The sequence below is a fragment of the Chelonia mydas genome, chromosome 3 (genome assembly GCF_015237465.2).
Source record: "Chelonia mydas isolate rCheMyd1 chromosome 3, rCheMyd1.pri.v2, whole genome shotgun sequence".
Lineage (NCBI taxonomy): Eukaryota > Metazoa > Chordata > Testudines > Cheloniidae > Chelonia > Chelonia mydas.
This window is the reverse complement of record NC_057851.1, coordinates 61,558,321-61,579,764: the sequence shown is the minus strand read 5'-3', so window position 1 is coordinate 61,579,764 and position 21,444 is coordinate 61,558,321. Positions and strand designations below refer to the sequence as shown.

The 21,444-nt window shown below is 43.6% G+C and overlaps 1 long non-coding RNA gene across 1 annotated transcript in view; it reads left to right on the top strand.

Annotated features, from left to right (window-relative positions):
• Positions 1–2,709: 2,709 nt before the first annotated feature.
• The window catches only part of LOC122464984, a 64,895-nt gene continuing 46,160 nt past the window's right edge, over positions 2,710–21,444 (top strand). Inside the window, exon 1 of the long non-coding RNA XR_006289465.1 lies at positions 2,710–2,801. This is a non-coding gene — a long non-coding RNA (uncharacterized LOC122464984). The remainder of the gene's footprint in view (positions 2,802–21,444) is intronic.

The window sequence follows — 21,444 nt, the reverse complement described above, 5'->3', positions numbered from 1 at the left end:
AAAAAGAAAAGGAGTACTTGTGGCACCTTAGAGACTATAAAGACATCCTCACTGCATTTTCCACTTTTATGCATCAGATGAAGTGAGCTGTAGCTCACGAAAGCTTATGCTCAAATAAATTGGTTAGTCTCTAAGGTGCCACAAGTACTCCTGTTCTTCATTCAATTAGGGCCTCTTGGTGTTCCCATAAAATGGTTTTTACTTTCAGCACTGGGAGATGAGTCAGCAATAGTGATAACAAGGATTAGACAGGGCCTGGAAAAAATGACTGTCCCAGATAATCTGGCAGTGAAAAAAATCAAGCTTCAAAGTGATTTCTACATAGAACATTTTTTTCCTCAAGGACTTTGAATCTATTAAATATTCAACAAATATTGGATTGGATGTCACTTCTCAGTGTCTGCCAATATCTAACATGCTATTTCAAAGGTTTCCCTGGATTTTTCAGAGTTAGACATGGAACAGGTTTTTGTTTTTAAATTTCACATGAAATATATGAAAAAAGTTCTGAAATTTCAAATTTTGTTTTTGTTGTGCCTTACTTCATTTTTGCACTGCGTGAAGAATAATGAATGAGGTTCAGGGGGTTGTGTTTGGGGTGTTGGGATTTTTTTTTTTGAATTCACAGTTTTTCCTCATTTTTTCGTTGTGCTCCTATGTAACTTTTCAAAACTTCCTCACCTTTGGAAAAATTTGGCAAAGAAAGAAAGAAAGACAGACAGACAGACCCACCCTGGACCTCAATCATTTAATTCTGTTAAGGGGCAAAAAGGAAAAAGAGTGGGAGGGAGGGATTAAAAAATTGAAAATTTGAAATGTTTGGTTTCAGCAAAAGTGCAGATAATTTTGAAAATCAGAATTTTTTTTCAAAAAAAGTTTTCAGATTAAAATGAAAGAGTTTAAATGAAAATGTTGGCCAGCACTGATATTTAGAGTTAGTATTTTGTATAGTCATATAGAGATTGAATACAGTATATAGTAAGGGCCTTCAGGGATAAGGGCTATGGTTAGCAGGTAGAGTTGACTGGGAAAATTTTTTCTTTTCCACAAAACTAAAAAATATTCTTTGAAGTTTTTAGGTTTTTGCTGAAAAAACAAGAAGTCAAACACTGAAATATTTCAGTTTAAGACCAAACATTTTGAAGAAAATGAATTTTTACTAACATTTCTGGTTTGTTTAAAAAGACATTTTTCATTAAAGAAAGGTCAAGATGAAAAATTTTCTGGCCACGTCTACTTGCAGGACTCCTGCCCACAGTGTTTGCTTTTCATGCAGAAGTAATGGATAATATTATCACAGGCTGGCAGTTTGGCCCCTTTCATGGGCACCCCATTCACAACAAAGCTTTTTTAACAATGTTTCTTCAAAATTGTTTAACAATCCAGACAGTGCTGAGGTGTTGTGGGACCATCTCTTACAACTGACATTTTATACATGCTCAGATGCTGCCCCAGCATTTCTCCAAGCTGCCTATCATTGCCAGTGGCCTGTCAGGTGTATTAGCCTGACAACAAAATTAAAGAGAGTTGCTGCCTGACCTTGGGGCATGAGCTGTCAGCAAAGGGAGCCACACTAGTCACCCAAGGGGAACAGGAAGAGGAGCCACTGTAATGGCTCTTTTCCTCCAGGCTGGTGAAGGGCAGCAGGAGCAAGTCTGAGGAGCTGCTGCAGCAGAGGTGGTGGTGGTGGGTGCCTGCAACCTCCAATGCCAAGGAAGAGTAGCTGCCTAGCTGGTGAAACTGCCCAGGATCAACAGAAGCCTCACAGTAGCCAGGCTCCTAAGATCTGAGACCCCGTCCCAGCTCTCACATAGCCAGCAAAGGACCTGGGACTCCAGTGCTTGAACCCAAGCTACCCAGTTGGGAGCATCAGACACTCCCCAATCGGAGGCCCTTAGCACTTGAACCAGAAATCCTCAGTGCACCCAGATAGGGACCAGCAGCACCCAATGCTCGAAACTGGTGGTGTGGCACACCCCCGTCCCAATTAGGAAAAGCCTAACGAGTGCCTCTGGGCTCAGCTGGTAGTAAATCAGCACTCCTAGAGAGCCTGCACTCTGCGGAGAAAAAGAGCTTTAGAAGGCAGAGTTTGTTACAGGAAAGAGTGGCAAGCAGGCGGGAGGTGCTTGTGTATTAGCTGACTCTGACAGCAGAGCTGCTGTAGGGAAGACACCTTGTGAACTCTGCCACCCACAAGGATCCACCAGCCAAGGTACAAGCTGATTGCAGTAGGGAGGGGTTGAAGATAAGCCCTGACCTGGGGTGTAGCTGTATTTAACCATTATAAACTAGACAGACCGCCACTGATGCTTTTGTAAAACTTGGAGACTTGAGTGTCCCTATAATTGGAAGGACTTTTAAAGGGGAAGGGTCTCTGAAAATTCCCAATGTTCAAAAATCAGGAAATTGTCTTAAGAATCATAAAATTTATTTTTAAATAACCTTTTGGGAGCCCTTGGATTGCACCGAGTCACATTTCCCATCTTTTCTCAGCGCCCAGGCCCTGGAAACATTGTTTTCAAGTGAAAGCTCACATAAGTGCTGGTGTTCAGAGGCTTTCAGTGCCAGTGGCAGAGTCAGCCAGGCTTATTATTCTTACTGCTAATGATCATTGGGGCAAATAAATTCCTAATTAGGGATCACTTAGTAGATCATTACCTCTCCTTCATTGCCACAACACTTCAATTTGAGACATCCAGCTCACCCAGCGTGGGGCCAAAAATCCACAGGGAGGGACATTCACCTCTGACTGGAATAATACCTACTGGTTTTCATCCAGAGATCTAAAAGCATTTGACAAGGTAGGCCAGTCTGATCAGCACCATTTTATAGATGGGGAAACCAAGAGAGGGGAGGTGACTTGTTCCTGGTCACCCAGCAGTAGACACAGGAAAAGAACTCCGGTCTCCTAAGCCAGTGCTCTATGCACTAAGCCACATTGCACAAAGGTGCCTCAGCTACACAAAAGCAGGTAGTGTTTTCACCATTGCAATCCCTGCAGGTTTCCACAAGGAAGGAAACCTCTCATCTCACTTCTATCATTCCTGTAACTGGCTCCTGTAATTTGTTATCTAATTTCTACTGGGTGAAATTCACTCTAGTTCTATTCTGTGTGTTAAGGTCACACCCTCACAGTGGCATCTGCTCATCAATGTCTTCTGAGCATACTTGTGGGTGGAGAATGGAAGAATAGCCCCATCAATTTTTTCCCCCACTTTGACCACTGGCAGAGAATAAGGCTGGGCTCTCCAGGAGCATCTTGTGGATGTGCCAGGATTGAGGCAAAGCATCAGCCTCTGTATATCTTGTAGGACAACAATTGTGATGTTCATAAGACCTGAAAGCAAGATGCTCTCTCTCATAGCCTTTGAATGGTGCATAGAATAAGCATTCTGGCATGGTCTGGCTTTCTGTTTTTTTTCTTAAAGTAAAAACAAAGCAACAACTTTGAGAAAATTCTATCAAAATCCCGATTAAAAATAGTATGATTTTCTGGTTACTAAATATCAAGTTATGATCACCCATGTAAACAGATCTCTTGTGTGGCTTTATGGTATAATCTTTACACAGTCCCATTCTGCATTCATATAATCATAGGTGCTGGAACTAAAGGAGTGGGGAGGAGGGGTGCTTCTGCACCCCCTGGCTTGAAGTGGTTTCCATAATATACAGGCTTTACAGTTTGGTTCAATGGATCTCAGCACCTTCCACTATACAAATTGTTCCAGTACCACTGCATATAATCTATTTCCCCCCCTATATCTTTATAGGGAGCACAGAGAATTTAGCAGGGCTCTTCAGAAATCCTTGTTTGAATCACTGTGTATCTGGTATAAGTAAATGGCTTTTATGGATTGCTTGTATAGCATAACCAGAAGAGTGCGTGGCAATATCCGATTCCACATCTGTGTATCAGAGGTGTTAGAAAAATGTTCTAATCGGTCTAATGTACTATCTGAGAAAAAGTACGTGTGTCTATCATTATAGACTGCGCTGTAATTCAACCTTAATGGCTTCCACATTTTTGATGAAATATTACAGTACTTTGCTTACTGCTTCTGAACTCTGATTCTGTATGAATGGCAGTCTGCAGGAAAGCAGTATTAGAAAGTACTCACAGAAAACCTGCCCTCAGCATTGCTCCTGTAAGTAAATTAATAAGAAACAATGCTATATGTTTTTATGCAACTGGGTGCTGTTCACTGTGCCATCAACGGTGTACAATTTAAGGGTCTCATCCTGCTCCATTCACATCAATGGGTGCTTTGCCATTGACTTGCAGATGGAGGATTAATCGCGGTGGGCGTGGTGGATATCAATGACGTCTCCCATCAGCTTAAATGGAGCTGGATCAAACCCTAAGAGAACAGTATAGTGCTCCAACTCCCTTCAAGCTAGAACTGTGAGAAACTTTTACAGCAAAACTTTTCAAGCGAGCTTGGGCTGAATTTCAGATGCAAAGAGGAATTTATTGTTGGGTGGAAAGCATGGAAAACCCTGTGGTTTCACGTACTTTTGACCTGAAACCTGGCAAAATTCAGCAATTTCAGGTTTGGTTTCAAATCCAAAACCTAAAGCAAAGCTCAGGGTGTGCAAAGGTGACACAAAGCATTCTTCATAGAAACTTAGCTCAGAAGTACTTCAGCCTTCCTGCTGGTTTGGGCTGGTTTATACTTAATACTTTTCTTTCCTGTGAAGGGGCCAAACGAACAGTGGGTAAAATGGTGAAAGCAGCTCAACATTTTGCAAGCACAACCAAAGACACTATTAGTCAGGGATGGAAATAATTAAGTCCGTTTTATATTTTCAACAGAAACATGACCTCCAAAAGGGGCTGGCAGTGTCAATGGGAATTTGATGTTCCACCAAAGATTTGTTCAAAAGGTTTCTTCTGTATCATAGATGACATAGATCTGGAAAAGACCTCCCTGTGTATCTTGCCTGACCCTCTGTATCAACCAGGATCGTCCCTTGTGCCACTCCAGACCGCATACTCTCTGCCCTCTCACATCTTGTTTGTAATGAACTGTACCTTTAAAGAAATCTTCAGGGATTTAACACACCTCTGCACCCCCTATTTTTAACTATTAATTTGGTTTAGGTAACTTCGTCTAGTTGGCAGCCGGTATCAAGTGGAGTGCCCCAAGGGTCGGTCCTGGGGCCGGTTTTGTTCAATATCTTCATAAATGATCTGGAGGATGGTGTGGATTGCACTCTCAGCAAATTTGCGGATGATACTAAACTAGGAGGAGTGGTAGATACGCTGGAGGGCAGGGATAGGATACAGAGGGACCTAGACAAATTGGAGGATTGGGCCAAAAGAAATCTGATGAGGTTCAACAAGGATAAGTGCAGGGTCCTGCTCTTAGGATGGAAGAACCCAATGCACCGCTACAGACTAGGGACCGAATGGCTAGGCAGCAGTTCTGCGGAAAAGGACCTACGGGTGACAGTGGACGAGAAGCTGGATATGAGTCATCAGTGTGCCCTTGTTGCCAAGAAGGCCAATGGCATTTTGGGATGTATAAGTAGGGGCATAGCCAGCAGATCGAGGGACGTGATCGTTCCCCTCTATTCGACATTGGTGAGGCCTCATCTGGAGTACTGTGTCCAGTTTTGGGCCCCGCACTACAAGAAGGATGTGGATAAATTGGAGAGAGTCCAGCAAAGGGCAACAAAAATGATTAGGGGTCTGGAACACATGACTTATGAGGAGAGGCTGAAGGAACTGGGATTGTTTAGTCTGCAGAAGAGAAGAATGAGGGGGGATTTGATAGCTGCTTTCAACTACCTGAGAGGTGGTTCCAAAGAGGATGGTTCTAGACTATTCTCAGTGGTAGAAGAGGACAGGACAAGGAGTAATGGTCTCAAGTTGCAGTGGGGGAGGTTTAGGTTGGATATTAGGAAAAACTTTTTCACTAGGAGGGTGGTGAAACACTGGAATGCGTTACCTAGGGAGGTGATAGAATCTCCTTCCTTAGAAGTTTTTAAGGTCAGGCTTGACAAAACCCTGGCTGGGATGATTTAATTGGGGATTGGTCCTGCTTTGAGCAGGGGGTTGGACTAGATGACCTCCTGAGGTCCCTTCCAACCCTGATATTCTATGATTCTATGAACTTTCAGTTAGTGCTTATAAAATATCCAATTTACGGACTACTTCAAAGGAAGAACAATAAGCAATTGGCAGAAATAATAGCAAGTTTTCTTCTTTACCCCGCTAGGGCATTATGGAAAAACACCATCAGGTGGAGAAGAGATTGATACATTTGTAGACAGGAATGTTACTGGAGAAAAGAGGGGTTTTTTTCTTGCATTAAAAAGCACATTTCTGCAGAGACCCAGAAGAACATTATTTCCAGCCCTCTGAATAGTCACAGAAGCCTGCTTCTAAGAATCAGCAGTTTAACTGTTCCAGCAACCCCTTGTAAAGTAGGCAGCAGTGCATGTGTGTGTCCAATAAAAGCACAGAAACTTTTGGGTTTCCACATTCTAAGTTTTATTATAAGCACGGTCTTTTCCATTCCTGTGGGAAGGACATCTTATTCATTCTCCTGGTCCTGCTTGCTGCTATTGCCTTCCTAAAGGCTCGATGTGAAAATAAGCATATTCTTTGAACATTCCTCAAGGATGAGCGGTCTAACTGAAGAAGCAATTTTATTCAGCCTCTTGTAAAAAAGTGTCTGGCTTAACAGAACACCTGTGATCATTGCTCAGCAGAGCAGGAAAGGGTAGGGAGAAAGAATAGGGAATAGCTTCTGTATTTCTATTGCATTGTAAAGCGAGTGTATTTGTATTTTTTGTGTACAGACTTTTGCTGCCTGCTACAGAGTTATTAGCTCACAATTTGGGTCAGGTAAACAAGAGGTGAAGCATTCTACTCTGAGACTAAGAAAAGTAAACCACCCTTGAATCCCCAGAGAGCCAAAACATACAATTTCAGACAAGACTTGATGCCGTGTGGGCTATGTTTTCAAAGGGTTTGCAGCATTACATTGGAATTTTGCACCTATAATAGCAATTGCTAATTCTACTTGTGCTTGTTAAGTATTTTCAAGGGAGAGCACAATTAGGGGTCTAGTTACTGTGCCAGACAAAAGTTGCACTTGCTTAGAGGCGTGCATGAGGCATGGCCTGCACAGGAACCTACCACAGAAATTCCAATGGCTGCAACTGGTTGTAAGTGGTACCTGCAGCTTACAAATTTGTTCCTGACAATTTATCTGTTAAAGCTTCCACCAGGTGCATCTCTAAACTAACAACATTACTAGTCCAATATAGCAACAGCCTGCACTGGTGATTAGCTATGGGTATGGGCTCTGGGGTGGGACCAGAGATGTGGGGTTTGGGGTGCAGGAGAGGGCTCCAGGCTGGGGCAGGGGGTTGAGGTGTGGGAGGGGGTACAGGCTCTGGGCTGGGGGTGTGGCTCCAGGGTGGGGCCAGAAATGAGGGGTTCAAGGTGTGGGAGGAAGATCCAGGATGGGGCAGGGGTTTGGGGGGTGGGGGATCCAGCTGGGGGTACAGGCTCTGGGGTGAGGCCTAAGATGAGGGGTTTGGGATACAGGAGAGGGCTCCAGGCTAGTGCAGGGGGTTGGGATGTGGGAGGAGGTGAGGGCTCTGGCTGGGGGTGTGGGCTCTGAGATGAGCTAGGGATGAGGGGTTTGGGGTGCATGAGGGGGATCTGGGCTGGGGCAGGGGGTTGGGGAGATGAAGGATCTGGCTGGGGGTGCAGGCTCTGGGGTGCGGCCAGGGTTTGGGGTACAGGCTGGGGCAGGGGGTTGGGGTGCAAGCTCTGGGCAGCGCTTACCTCAGCTCCCAGGAAACAGCAACACCTCCCTCTGGCTCCTAGGCAGAGGCATGACCACGTAGCTCTGCCCATGCCTGCAGGCATTGCACCCTCAGCTCCCATTGGCCATGGGAATCCACGAACGGGAGCCCCTCACCTGAGTTAGGCACCTTTGTAGATTCTTGAGGGAATAAGTTAGGAGCCTGCCTCCCCACACACAAAACAGCCAGAGAAGCAGGTTCCTTTTAGGCCCATATAACTTTTAGGCCCATGATTAGCACAGTCAGCTGGGTTCAATTCCCCCCTCCCTGCTGGAGGGGGAGGGAAAGAGTTGAGCAGGGGTTTCTCAGAAGGGTACTCTAACTACTGAGCTATGGGATATTCTGAGGTGGGGGCTCCCTTTGTCTCTCCTACTGAAGCTGTTCCACTGTGGTGAAGTCATGAAGTAGTGGTTTTACAGGGGGCATGAGAGTGAGGGTCTTCTGCACCCTTGGTGGGTATCCAAACTATGGGACTACAGAGTCATTCCCCCTCTCTCTGGCCCAATTGCTCTTTCCTTTTAAATCCATAGTGGAACAGCTTCAACATGAGAGACTGAAGAAGCCCCACGTCAGACTATCCCATAGCTCCATGGTTGGAGCACTCACCTAGGATTTGAAAAGGGGTCTCCTACCTTTCTCCTCCTCTGGCAGAGAGTGGAGAATTGAACCTGAGTCTCCCGCATCCCAGGCAAGTGCTCTAACCACTGGGATAAACATTATTCCTCTAACCCAATTTGGCCTGATCAGATAGATGACCTCTGAATGTGCCTACTGGATTGGGTCCCTTGGGTGAGTTGTTGGCCAAAGGCCTACCTTTTCCTGGTTTGTGAATTGCTCTGGGGCTTAGGTGGGAGCTAGGAGGCCAGATGCCTAGATTAAGGCAGGAGCATGAATGTCCAGAGGCAAAAATTTAGGTGCCTAGGGAATTTTTACTTTGAAAAAGTTGGGCTCCAAGTGAGTTCAGGCACCTGCAGAGTTTGGCTGGAGTTTTATGGATCACAGTGGGGGACATAGGTACCTAAGAATGGGATTTAGGTGCTGAAATCTGAGTTTAGATAGCGAAGTGGTTTCATGCATTTCGCACTTTATGCCTAGATGTACTAATCTGATAGACTGCACTCTGGAAGAATCCAGGAACAGCATTTTCTGCTTTAGATCGCTGAGGCAGAAAGCCCTGGAATGCAGAGCTATCCAACTCTGGCTGAACAGAAGGTTGCAACCAGGAACATATGAAACAAATAAATCTTCCAGATAAAGTGAGGCTCAGCCATGAAACATTAGATAATGGGGCCAATGATAAAGAAGCACAAAAGGAGAACATGTCTTGAATCACATCCTTAGTCACATTCCAAAATGCACAGCAGGACAGGCATCCAAATTTCTAATGGGCAATAAAACTGAAACTTTGGCACTTAGAGAAATAGCAGGGAAAAAAGCAAGTAAACCCAGTTCTGAGCGGTATAGAAATTAGTTAGGGTAATATGCATCTACATGGCATAGCACCTTAAGAGTTCACTGAACTTTCCCAAGCCTCAGATTCTGCAGTTGGGCTGTTCGGGGATGCACAGTGCTAACAACACCTTCCTGGTTGTCACTGGTGATGGGGAAGGGAGAAAGAGAAGAGTGGTTAATAAGAAAGATGACAAGTTTTGGAGAGACTGGGACACAGTTTCCATACATCTTCTAAGTCTGCAGTTGCAGTCCATGTTGGGTCTGATAAACAGCAGGCAAAAGTGATAGATGGTAGAACAATATAGTATGTGAGGGAAGCAGAGTCAAATGTAAAGGACAAGGTATATTTGAAAGTAAAATCCACAGTGCTAACAGAGGAGAGAAGGAGAGTATTTCATTGTATTTGCCATTTAAGGGGTCTTATGAGGACATATTTGGAATAATAGTTGCAATTTGATTCATTTTAGTGTGAAAAGGATATTGTAGAACTGGAGAAAGCACAGTTTACTGGTTTGATGCCAGTGGAATTTACCACAGTCAGTCACACCTAAATGTTTTTTCTCTATTTCCACTTCTTCACTTGACTATTTCTATGATGTACGGTCTAGTGGATTCAGCATAGGTCAGGTGAGCTGGGTTCTATTCTTGTCTGTGCTGTTGATTTCTTTTTTAGTCTTGGTCCAAAGTAGTCTCTGATTTTGTGGACCTGTTTCTGGGTGTTTCTTGGTGGTGCTGGGCCCCAGCAAGGATCAGAGCCGAAGCTCAAGGGCTTCAAGACCTGAGTCCCACCATCTGGGGCTGAAGCCCTCCGCCTTGGTCGACTTTGGTCCTGGGTGGTGGGGTTTGAGCTTGGGCTTGGGCTTCTGGCCTGGGCCCCAGCAAGTTTAACACTAGCCCTGGTGACCCCATTAAAACTGGGTCATGACCCACTTTGGGGTCCCGACCCACCGTTTGGGAGTGAGTGACTGTGGGATTAACTTTCAAAAGTTTTACACACCCATAACTATAAATAAGAGATGTGAGTTGTCAGCAGCACCTCTGGGCCCTGACTGTGCCATCAGTCATGAATGCATGGTATTCTCTTTGTCAGGATAACTGAGCACCTAAAAATCAGGGCACCCAAAAACTAGGATGCAACAAAAATCAGAAGTCAGTTTTTAAAATATAGACCCTAATTTCTCTGTGCCTCAGCTATTCTATATGTAAAATAGAGTAATAATGCTTAGCTGCCTTTGTGAAATGCTTGGGAATTCATGAATGGAAATTGCTAATTCGTGTTAATTATTAGTAGTAGTTAGCAAAGAGCCACTGGAATGGTACTGTCTCAAGGACCACAGTTCAAAAGGTTTAGAAAGAATAGTATTCTTCTAAAAATGAATATAAAATAAGAAGGAGACTCAATGAGCTACACGAGAGTCTACTTATGTCAAACATAAAAACAAGGATGTGTGAATTTAACCGCATGTAAAGGAACCAAAGGGAAATTTCCCTGCTTGATAACTTTGAACTATTCAAGTGCTAGTGTGGACAGAGATTAGCACAGCTGGTTTAAATAGCTCTCCAAGCATTATCTTGTAGTACAATGGTCACTTTCCCAATGGCCCTTCTGGTCTCCTTTCTGCCCTTCATTACCCTGGCTGGAATCCGCATACCTCTCCCAAGAGCTCTGGTGGAGCTCACTGATCACCTCCACAGAGACCAGCTTCCTGTTCTACTGGTGCTTTGCTCCTTTGACCAGTCAGATGCTTTTCCTGTTTTTATTCAGTCTAAATTTTCCTTTTAATTTAAATTCTGCATGGTATGGTGACTGGGGCCCACAACAGCCTCTGCCATCCAACACCTTCTCCTCATTTAAGTCCTTCCTGAAGACCCACTTCTTCTGCAACACCTACAGAAAACTAGCTAAGTCGTATGCTTATTTACTGTATTTATTTAGTTTATGAGTTTGCCACTCATTTGTGTGAAGAGCTTGGAATAAGGACAGTGGCATTAAAACCAGGTGATTGGTGTGGGGGAAAGATAAGGAGGCAGAACTGCAGAGAGAGAAGGGGAATTTGGTGTGTTTAAATAAAACAAACAAATGAACAGCCTTGCAACTACTAAGATAGGTGCCTATCCCTTCCTATCTTGCTTGTACATTGCATCCTTTCCCCTCTCCTCTCATCTGTCTTTGTCTCATCTGTCTTTGTCTTGTATGCTCTTCAAGGTAGGGGCCACGTTTTCCTCTGTGTTTAGAAAGTGCCTTGCCCATTCTGGGATGCTACTTTGCTAAAATAAGTAATAAATATAATTAATTTAAATATCTAAGAAGGGAGATGGTGTGGATTCTATCACTTCTATCCCAAATAATTGCTCTGCCACCTTCATGTTTATACCCTTCAAATATTTGCAGTACAGACTGTTATCATGTCTTCCTCATCGCTTAATCATTGCATACCCCACTATGTATACTGTATTTATCTCTTTTAATCTTTCTTTATGCAGTAAGTCTATCCCTCCAGCCCCTTAATCATGTTCATTGCTCTGAGCTGAATTCCCTCTAATTTGTCTACGGAGTGAAACACTGATCTATGCAGTAAGCCTGTCAGGAGAGCAACAGGAATAACTATCATTCAGAGTTTTGAAAAAGAATAAAAATAATTCAGAAGAAAAAAGAATATTATTGGGAATGACCAAAAACTGAAGGAAAGGGGTAACACCTACAGTAGATGGAATGTACTGGTTCCCTAAGGCAAAACTATCCGCACTATTAAGTTGCCAGTATTCCACAGTGTCATGAATTCCCTCAGTTGTGCTTTTCATTTCTTGTCAGCGAAGCTTTGCTAAATTAAGAATAAGTTGAAGAGGATTTCATTTAGAAGTGTTAGACTCAGTACAGTCTCTCACAGTGGGAAGGAAGGGCTGTCCCATGCAGGTGTGGAAGAAACACATTCAAAAGCAACCTAGAGGTTTAGAACAGTAAAACAAAAAGTCTGTTCAAAGAATAAAGGTGCTAATTTTCAAAATATAGAATTCTGTAGATACATAACAAGTTGCTTGTGTATTGAACTGGGAGAAATTTATTGACCTGTGATATACAGGAGGTCAGAGGTTCTCAAACTTCATTGCACCATGACCCCCTTCTGACAACAAAAATTACTACAAGACTTCAGGACGGGGGACTGAAGCCTGAGCCTGCCTGAATCCCACTGCCCTGGGTGGGAGTGCCAAAGCCAGAGTCTCACTGCCCTGGACGGGGGAGCCAAAGCCTGAACCTCACTGCCCTGGGTGGGAGGATCAGAGCCGAAGCTCAAGGGCTTCAAGACCTGAGTCCCACCATCTGGGGCTGAAGCCCTCGGCCTTGGTCGACTTTGGTCCTGGGTGGTGGGGTTTGAGCTTGGGCTTGGGCTTCTGGCGTGGGCCCCAGCAAGTTTAACACTAGCCCTGGTGACCCCATTAAAACTGGGTCATGACCCACTTCGGGGTCCCGACCCACCGTTTGGGAATCGCTGGACTAGAGGATCATGGTCCTCCTGGACTTAACATGTATCAATCAAGGCACCCAAACACAGGGATTCCTGGCTTCAAGCCAGGAATCAAATGTAGATTTAATTTTAATGGATAAGGTGTCATTGTCTGAAAACATTGTAAGTAGATGTAGGCAGAATAAATGTACCTGAACCTGTATCTAGCATCAGTTTAATGGAGTAGGAGTGATCCCACGGTCTGCAAATGCCATCAAATGAAATCAGCTTATGAACAGGGAAAGGTGAACTGTAATTATCTAGATTCCAGACAGTTAGAGATGGGATAATGAACTCATTTACCTGTGTTCAGAAGTGAGGCTTACATTTGCAAATGTCTCCTAGTATTCCACATGATTCATTAGTTATATAGAACCAATGTGCTCGCTGCTTTTGGCCTGTTCTACACATGTTGTAACAGATTAAATGTTTTAATACACTCTGATATCAGTGTGAACCTGGCTTATATCAGTTTAGCTTGCATATGTACATTTTTATAACCAGTTATATTGAGGTTTAAACTGATGTGAGTGTCCACACACAAAGTTGCACCAGTTTAACTAACCTGGTATCAAAATTAAACAGATGCAGCTTCTGGGTGTAGACACAATCCATACAGAAAAGTAAGACCAAGATCTTTCCTAAAAAGCTTATAGTTTAGATGACTCTGGGACACTGATGCGGGAAAAAATATGGGACCGTGTTCAGCATAGATGCACAATAAAATCAGGACTTTGGAGGAATGGAGGATGCTGAAATGCATATCCCGCGCTAGATATATGAACTGTACTCCATCCCCAACATTTTATCTGCCACCATTGTGCTGTCTGGAGATTGTACTGTTAATAAATTCACTGCTTGGATTGCTCCAGATCCATAAGTTTAGACTCTGGAATATTAGACTTAGTCTGGCTGATATTAAGCATAACTTTCTGTAAAGCTAGTTTGGTTCAAGCAGCAATCACTCATGTATATGTGATATGGCTCTTTTCTCCATGAGTTAGTCTTGAATAATTGAACTGGAGATATTCCCATACTTTCAAAGAATAACGTGTTCCTGTCAAGTTGCAACATATCAGTCAATAGATTCACCCACGTGGGTTCCTGTGAACTTTGGCAATATTTGTAACTTTGTTCTATCACATGCATTTTAGGCATGAGAAACCTCTTGAAACTACAGTAGTCAGCCAGTTTTCAGGATGAGGAAAGATATAAAAGATATGCTGGCTTTCAGTGGCCATACGATGTGTTAGTAAAGCTTGCCTCCTGGCACCTGAGAGGCTGAGAATATGTTCTCAGACATATGAAACTAGTTTATAAAAGGCATTGTAGGTTCACCAGGGCAGGGAAATTATGCAGACAGGTGGAATAAGCCAAAATAATGTGTACTGTAATGAAAATAGAGCAAAGATCTCAGTAAGCTGAACCATCTGCTTTATTCTACACACTTCCAACAAGGATTTTACTCCAAGCAACCACAATAGTCACAATAGTCACACAAGTTCTTGGGCTAACTCTATATAATAGTCACACAGGTTCTTGGCCAACTCTAGTCAATATTTTTATCCGATCTAGACAATTACATAAAATCATTGCTGGCAAAATGTGCAGAGGACACAAAGATTGGTGGGGTAGTAAGTAATGATGAGGGCAACTTAGTAACAGAGTGATCTGAATCGCCTAGTTAAATGATCGTAATTCTACAAATCCATTTTATTATAGCCAAATGCAAGGTAGTACATCTGGGAATGAAGAATGCAGGCTATACCTACACTATGGGAGACTGTCTTGGGCTTAGTGAAGGGCTTAGGGGTCTATCATAGATAATTGCCTCAACTTGAGCACTCTGCAATGCTGTGGCAAAAAGGGCTAAAGTGATTGTCAGATGGATAAAAAGGGGGATATCAAGTTAGAGTGACCAGATGTCCTGATTTTATAGGGACAGTCCTGATAAAATCATGAGTGGTGTGGAGAAAGTGAATAAGGAAAAGTTATGTACTTGTTCCCATAATATAAGAACTAGGGGCCACCAAATGAAATTAATGGGTAGCAGGTTTAAAACAAATAAAAGGAAGTTCTTTTTCACTCAGCGCACAGTCAACCTGTGGAACTCCTTGCCTGAGGAGGTTGTGAAGGCTAGGACTATAACAGGGTTTAAAAGAGAACTGGATGAATTCATGAAGGTTAAGTCCATTAATGGCTATTAGCCAGGACGGGCAAGGAATGGTGTCCCTAGCCTCTGTTTGTCAGAGGGTGGAGATGGATGGCAGGAGAGAGATCACTAGATCGTTATCTGTTAAGTTCACTCCCTCTGGGGCATCTGGCATTGGCCTCTGTCGGTAGACAGGATACCGGGCTGGATGGACTTTTAGTCTGACCCAGTAAAGCCATCCGATGCATCCGATGAAGTGAGCTGTAGCTCATGAAAGCTTATGCCCTAATAAATTTGTTAGTCTCTAAGGTGCCACAAGTAGTCCTTTTCTTTTTACGGATACAGACTAACACGGCTGCTACTCTGAAACCTGGACTCCATTACTTGAAGTCTTTAAAATGAGATTAAATATTCTATAATATATACCTTACTCTAGCTCTAGGTGAAATTCTGTGGCCTGTCTTTGTGAGTGGGGTGGGCTGGGGTATGTGTGTCAGGCTGAATGGTCACATGTCCCTTCTGACCTTGGAATCTGTGAATCCCCCCATCCTCAATGGGCCCTGGAGAGAACAGGAAGTTCTGCATTGCCCTCAACATGCTCATAACACTTACAGCTGTGCACTAAGACAATTACTATAATCAAATCTCATGCTTCAGAACTTCTGCCAGTTGCCTGCAAGGGTCAGAAAGGATTCCACCCCCCACCCTTCGCAATACACAATTGGCCAGATTTGTTCTGGGTTTTTTTGCCTTCCTCTGAAGCAGTGAGGGGAAAAAAAGGGCAGAAAGAAGTCAAGAGGTCACTGTGGGTACCAAAAATAGGAGACTCACATTTAAAACACTATTAAAAGTAAATTTAATTTGACTTACAAAGGACAAGTGACCAAAATTGAATAGTGGCCTTATTACCCCCTTTTTAAGCTTTGTTTTACGTCTGAGACGACTCCCGTCAGAAACCTGGACTGAGCAGCTGGGGTGTTGAAATCACCTTTCTAGTTCCTTAGCTCCTCTTTTTAGCTTCATCCAATCTGCTTCCCTTTTTCCTTTTTTCTTTTCTTAATTAACAATAAGTTTCCCCTGAATAACAGGAAACCAGGGTGACACTACAACCAATCCACCCCATGAACCAGAACAACCCACAAGCAATTCATATTTAACAATTTCCCCTCTCCTCACTGGGAAGCTGCAACATCAGATGGGGCTGTGCGAGGGTGTAAGGAGCCAGCCCCTCTCACATGGCCTAAAATAAAGAGTCCAAGAGAGAGTGCTATTGATGTTAGAGACCCCTCAGGCGGGGCAGAAAGGTGCACGCCCAAGTAACAGCATGCAGAGCTCTCTACTTATTGTATTGCAAGGGCAGAAAGAGGAAGGGAAGAAATAAGAAACCCCTGTAGCATGCTCCCTGCAACTGGGTCTCTCTGTTTCTTCCTTGCGGGCTCCATATATTGTGTGAATAATAGAAATTGATAATAGCCAACTTCCTTTCTGTATTAACCCTTCAATAGCTTTGTCCTATGGATGTTCACATCCCCAGTGGTCCCTTGCTCCATGGCACACACAGTGTTTGTTACATATTTTGTGTTGTCATTTTAAAATCTTTAACAGAGATGCTTAGAAAATGGTAAAGCCAGTACGGCTCCTGTTAGTACTCTCCACATGTGCCCAATGTAAAAATCCCCTTGTTGCTTCAAACCTCTTCTCAACAGGATTTTTTAATTACACACAAAAATCCTGTTATTAGCTATGTCAGAGATGGGGGGCCTCCTCTGCTCTCTGGGACAGTGCCCCCGACCTGAAGCCCTGGTTTCCCCAGCCAGTAGGAACTAAGCATGCTGTGGAAACCGCATGTCTGGCCTTTGGGGAAAGAAGTAATAATACTTGGCATTGTTGTCTAGTACCTACGGGGTGTGAATGAAGGAGAGAAATTGAAGGAGAGAAACGCTACATCTATCTCCATCAGTTGAGAATCTGACCCACAGAGTCCAAAGGCAGAGATAGACACAAAAGTGGGAGGATCTGGATACATTCAGGGTATTTAGGATTAAAGGCCTAGGCAAGCTATAGTCAAGGAATTATTCTAAACCCCACCAGGGCCATTTTGCTGCCGTCCCTCCATTTCCTAGATAATCCTTAAGTTTTTACATAATCAGTCACTTTACCAAACTCTCAGACACAAGGTTCTGGAATTAAACAATAATGTTGACGGGAGCTAGAAAGCTCTATAATGTTCTCCTCCGTCAGTGTTTTAATTACAGGATAGTGTTTGCTCAGGAAAACTAAAATTAGGAGTGGCTGAAGGGATTTTGATATGAAGGGGAAGATTTTTTTTTTTTAAAGCAAATTATATTCTTGGGAAAAATGCAAAACCAGAAAGACTGTGATGGCTTCTCCTGAGCCATAGGGTGGAGGAGTCATTGCAAACCAAAGGTTGGACACAAAGAACCTTCTATTTATAAGAGAACAAAAGCATACAAAGAGAAAGGGAGATGGTTTTCTTTCTCCTTTTGCAAATCAATCAAAGTTAAGTGTACAATGCTCCAGTGAAGAATAAAATGACTTTACTGAATTTTAGCTGTATAAATGCCAAAGAACAAAGGAGGCCAAGATGGAAAAATGATTCAACCACTGGTGTGAGTTGGGGCAGAATGTATGGCCCCTTATCTTCCATATGGAGTGTGCACACATTAGAAACTAGAGATTTAGCCTACAGCACTTTACCTTGATCTCAGCAGGGGTCTCGCGGCATGTTGGAGCCTTAAATTACTGGTCTTGAGAGGTGCCAAGCATCTGCAAATTCCATTGACTTCCAACAGAGTGATGGGTGCTCAGCACCTGTGGCCCATTGGTACTAAATTACTGGCTTGGACGTAAGATTTGAACAGACGGTATAGGCATGTGTTGGTCATTGCCCTATTAAATGTCACTGTTACTGGTTTTGTACTGGTAACCTGAAGTTGTTAATGCCAGCTATGCTGAAGATTGTTTCAGACAGTGCCTGTGGTGGTAGCAGAAGGAAATGTAACAAGAATGACTTCAGTGTCCCAGCACTAATAAAAAAGCCAATAAAGTAGGTTTTTAAAAGCATTTTGCTTTGTGGTGGCTGCATAGCTGCTGAAGTCTGAATAATAGTTATGAACCGAATACTCCTAGGGGGAATTCTGCACCAAAAATTAAAAATTCTGTGCACATTTTAAAATTCTGCATATTTTATTGTCAAAATAACACTATATAATCATGCCAGTTTGAATTATTTTGGTAATTTATTTCAAAATACCTGTCAGCAACTATGTCTGTAACAATATAGACACAAAATAATTTCCCCAGGAGTAGAGATTTAAAGAAATCCCTATGATAACTGAATTCCTGTTTCTCTGCCTTCTCCCCAGAGCCCAGTGGGGGGCGCTAGTAACCCACACCCCTTCACCCCGAGAGTCCAGCCACAGGGCTCCTCTAGTCCAGCCATCTGCACACCCTATCTCCCCAGCCCTGCCACAGGGCACCCTGAGCCCAGACACCTGCTCCCCATTCCCCGCCAAGAGCCCAGCTGCAACCCCCTGTCCCCCACAGCCCAGGCACTTGCACGCACCCCCTACCCTCCTAGAGTCCAGGGATCTGAAGGGAGAAACAGCCTGATGCTGAGTCCCGGATAGTTGTGGAATTTCCTGTGCACCGCCCTCTCCTTCCTTTGGCACATGGGGGAGCTGCAGCTGCCTGGAACCCTCCAGCTCTGTCCCACTCCTCCCCAGCAATGTCTTCTATTTGTGAGCTGGGCTCTGCCGGGTCCATCGGCCACTCATGGCAGTCACAGCTCTGCAGCCCATTTCTGTGGGGCGGGGGGAGAAGGAAATTCTGCACAGAACGATAATTTCTGTGCAAAATTCCCCCAGGAGTAACTTAAGCAGGCTTTTGTTCTGATTCCTTAACATTTAAACATGGGTGACTGGGAGGGAGCAATTATTTCTTGTTTTGTTTTGAATTTTGTTTTAGGCAGTTTTGAAGATGGTTGTTAGCAGCTGCAAAGAGTGTGGTTTGTGTCAAGAGTCTTCCGGTCTCACACTTCCTGCTTCAATTTTCTTTTTCCATCTAGGATTGGTGTTCATGATTATAGAGAGGTGAGACTATGTAGAGACTAGGTTGACCTCCCTGGGTGCTATGGCTCATGCTATTAAAAACTGTATGGTTCTGGGAACACTGCTGCTGCTTCACTCTTTTGGCTATGCTAGGTGCAAAACCACTACCCTGTTCATGGCTACATACAAAAAGCTTTCTTTGCGTCACTCACTGAGAATTCTGCCCATTTGGATTATGCCTGTGTTTTGAATATGCCGTGTGATATAGTGTTTATATATCCAGGGCCTGATTCCAAAGAGTGTATCTACACTTCGAGCTGGAGGTATAAATTCCAGCTCAAGGAGACATACCTGCGCTAGCTCTGATCAAGCTAGTGCACTAAAAATAGTGTGTAGTCACAGTGGTGGAAGGGACTAGCCACCCTGAATATAGGCCTGCTTAAGATGCCGGTATGTACTTGTGGCAATTAGCCCCTTGCACCACCGTGGCTATGCTCCATTTTTAGCACACTAGCTCGGTTATGTCTCCTCAGACTGGAATTTACCCTCTAGTTTGAAGTGTAGATGTACCCTAAATCCACTTCCATCAATGGAAAGACCTACTGACTTTATTAGGATTTAGATCAGGCCCTCGTTTAAAGGAATGTGTGAACTGTGAAAATACTGGAATATATCGTCCATTAACCCGTTCACTGGCATATCTTTAACTGCTCCAGTTTGTAGTGTTCCTTGGGATACAGTATGTTACGTACACGTCAACTTTGGTAAAATCTTTGGGGAATGCAACATCTTTTGTTCTGTATTTGTACAGTAGCTAACACAATGGGGTTGTGGTCAATGACTGGGGCTCCTAGCTGCTGCCACAACTCAAATAATAAATAACAATAAGTAACAACCTCAACTGAAAGGTTGCTGTTTACATTAAATTAAACGGTTGCTGTTTAATTTCCATGTCTTTTAAAAATACTGAGCTAAAAAGCTGTGTTCCCTGTGGAGCTCGAACTCCTGGCTCCCCTGCTCTTCTCTCCTCTGCAGAGCTTATAAACTCTTCATGGTTCCCATTTTCCCTTAGCGCACAGTGCCCTGCAGAGTCCAAGGAGCTGTGCTGGGTCCCCAACCTACCGCTGACCTCTGGTGCTAATTTTAATGACCTGTAACTCAAAACCAGTCTTATTTTATTTTTATTCAGACTTTTTTTTTCCAGGGGCAGAGCAATTGGGGTTACCATTCTGCAGCAACCCCCTTGCTACAAATGGATACTTCGATCTGAGTGTAGATCCCCCCCTTCTGCAACATGTGGAAGAATGAATCGTTAACCATCCTTACCTTTCCTTAGACCCCCATGGAGAACTTGCTGCAGGTTCAGGGATCCACTAGTGGGTAGTGGGCAGGATGGGGGTGGGTGCCCCAGGATACCCAGCAGCAAGAGGCAGAGCAATTTAGTGCAACCATAGCCAATATTAACTTCTGCAGTGCTGCCTCTAAGCGGAGGAATTGAGCAACATAGAGGCAGCTCCAATAGAGATGAGGCAGAGGTGCAATGATCCTGAAGGCACAGAGGACCTCTGCACATTTGGGCCTATGCACCTAATCTCCACAGATCATGGGTATGTGGAATTTGTGAGCTAGACCCTATTTTCTTCCATGGGGGCCAAGCTGTGCCCTTAATGGCAGAATTAAGAAGAAACTCTGAATGAGCATGCATGGCCTCTGTGTTGTCCACCATTGCTACCAACTAATGGAGCTCAAGCAGTAGAAGTCTGTTCTCTGATGCTGAAGATCCAGGATCCAAAACCTTGCTGATAAAGTATTGGGGAAAAGGATTTGATATGTGGTGTATCTGAGCAACATACAAATACAATGTATGTAATAAATGAGGCATGAATCTGTTTTGGAGAAGCCTGTTGCAAAAAGCTGTTTGAATGTATTAACCGTACAACTCTTTAAGCAGTTTGCTTAAATGGTGTAACTTTTACTAGAAAAAAGCAAGCCTTCTGGAGGATCATGTTTTGGGAACATTGTTGTTTTTTCTCTTTGACAGCACCACAGATATGCTAGGCACTTTCCAGGCACCACCCCTGCAGTTAAGGAGCTTACACTCTAAAATTAGTCTGTCAGAAAGCTTGTCTACACAAGGATCCTCAGAAAAAGTAAGGTGGATTAACTAAAAGTGTGATGTTAAAGTGTATTATGCAAAGCACATTAATCCCCTGTGTGGATGCTCTCATTCAGAGGTCAAGGGGTCTTAGTTCATTTTAAATTAATTTGAATTTAATTAAAAAAAGAACTAAATAAATTCATGGAGGATAGGTTCATCAATGGCTATTAGCCAGAATGGGCAGGGATGGTGTCCCTAGCCTCTGTTTGCCAGAAGCTGGGAATGGGTGACAGGGGATGGATCACTTGATTACCTGTTCTGTTCATTCCCTCTGGAGCACCTGGC